The sequence below is a fragment of the Mandrillus leucophaeus genome, unplaced genomic scaffold, assembly GCF_000951045.1.
Source record: "Mandrillus leucophaeus isolate KB7577 unplaced genomic scaffold, Mleu.le_1.0 Scaffold76, whole genome shotgun sequence".
NCBI classification, from domain to species: Eukaryota; Metazoa; Chordata; class Mammalia; order Primates; family Cercopithecidae; genus Mandrillus; species Mandrillus leucophaeus.
Window position 1 is genome coordinate 972,156 of NW_012108252.1, and position 2,223 is coordinate 974,378.

A 2,223-nucleotide genomic window follows, 5' to 3' on the forward strand; every position below is an offset into this window, starting at 1 on the left:
GAGACTCAGTCTCAAAAAAAAAAAAAAAAAAAAGTTTTCTCATAATGGATCTCAGATGAATGAGAGTAGCAGCATATACTTCCCTCAGAACAGATGGAAAGATGGTTTTGAAAAATGAGATGTATTTGATCAAAGGTGAACAAAACAAATCTTACGATTGATGAATAGAAAGATAACCCCTGCTGAAACCAACCTGGGAGACTTGCGGGAAAAATCTGTGGCGAAAAGACACCTCCGCCCCCAGCCCCGACTAAGGTGTGGGGATTATAGGAATGCGGCAGGGATATGTGGAACGGTTCTGTGTCCTTTCAACTCTGTGAAAGTGTGAGGTGCTACTTGTGCTGAGTCATTTGTACATATGTGATTTCTAAAGTCAAATAGTGGATTATATCTGTGAGAGGAAAGGACTGGATAATTTATGTGTTAGAGCTCATAGTTTTCTTATGAAAAACAGTTAGCTGAAGCAAGTTAGCTAAAGCCTTCGTTTCACATGTCATGCATTAAAACGTGTCACTCAGCCTGAACTCCTGCTAATTTAAGACCTGTAAAATTCAATTATGATTATGAAAATCCAAATATTACCATTTAACGACTCATTTAACAGAGAGCTTAGTTTAAACAAAACATTTAGAGAAAACAATAGAAATGTAATACCAGACTCTAATGAACTAATGAATTTGTAATTTGTCTTCTTTGCTATGGAGCATTAGCCGTCTCCAAAAAAAAAAAAGTTTTCTCATAATGGATCTCAGATGAATGAGTAGCATATGCTTCCCTCAGCACAGATTTTAAAGTTGGTTTTGAAAAATGAGATGTATTTGATAAAGGGTGATCAAGCTTAGTCTTAGGCTGGGAGGACTGGTACCCAACAAGTCAATGAAATAGCATGGATCTGGCAGAATCCATCACCATATGCCACCCTGATGATACTTGGAGTCAAAGATAAATCCCATAGTTGAACCTGGAATACAAATAATGTCATTTGATTATCTCTGGGACATTTTCTTTCCCCAGAGTTCTTGACAGTACATTGGTTTTAAAACCTTCTGAACCATAGGTAGGAAATTGATGGATTTGAGATTAGCGATTTCCAGTGTATACACAATGGAAGAATTTAAATTTCCTGCCACTCAGAAGGTGTTTTACTTGTGAAAGGTTGAAATGAGCCTCCTTGGTGTGGTGATTGGAAGAAAGCTGGATGAAACTCTTACAATCTCATTCCCCTGAAATAGAAAGGTCATTATGTCATTAAACTCTATACAGCATTCGTACTTGTAACACAATGCATTTATCTGAACCAGTAAGATTTCCTTCTAGGCCCTTTATTTAAACTGCATTTTGTCAACTTCCCAGCATAGTCCAGGAAAACACATAATCAAAGAGATCAAAATGGTTTCCCTGAATGTGCATTTTTGTTCCTCACTAGCTTATGTGGACACAAGCTTACCCCCAAATTACCAGGTGATAGTACATTTCAAAGTTTTGATGACAGTTGTCAATTAACATCACTTACTCTCTCGTCTGAAATTAAATCAAAATAACACTTTTTACGGTATTTTTATATCAGCTTTGTTTTAACATGTTGCCAAGGAAAGCGTAGAGTATCTCTTTGCCTAGATATAGGATTTTGCTTCTCTACCCAGGATGAGTCCACTTTTCTGCTGCTGGGGCCATGATCTGTGTCAAAGGGGGCCATGATCTTCTTTGACAAAGAGGGCCTTTCCACTGAAATGTAACAGAGTGCTCCTGAAAAGTCATGAGGAGATCAAGTTCCCATTAACCTATGTGAGGGGGATATCATTTAAAGAAATCTTGCAAATAATCCTATAATAAATAAATGAACCTTTAAATCATTAATTTATGTAATTCACCTCCTAAATGATTTCTTTTGCCTGCTTGCATTTTTGTACACCAAGTCGTGTTTGGTTAAAGCGACTGTTAAATCAGGTGTGTTGGCATGTGCCTGTAGTCCCAACTACGTGGGAGGCTGAGATGCGAGGACTGCTTGATATTAGGAGTTTGAGGCCAGCCTGAGCAACATGTCTCAAAGAAAAGAAGGAAAGAGAAAAAAAGAAGGTGTCTGTCAAAAGGAAAATATAGTCAATTGTGGACCAAAACCTTGAGACTGGAAGCTAACTCAAAAATCATTCTAGATTCTTCTCTGGTGTCCTATACTTAAGGCTTGGTGATGCAGTAGCAAGAATTTATTATTCAAAAACATTA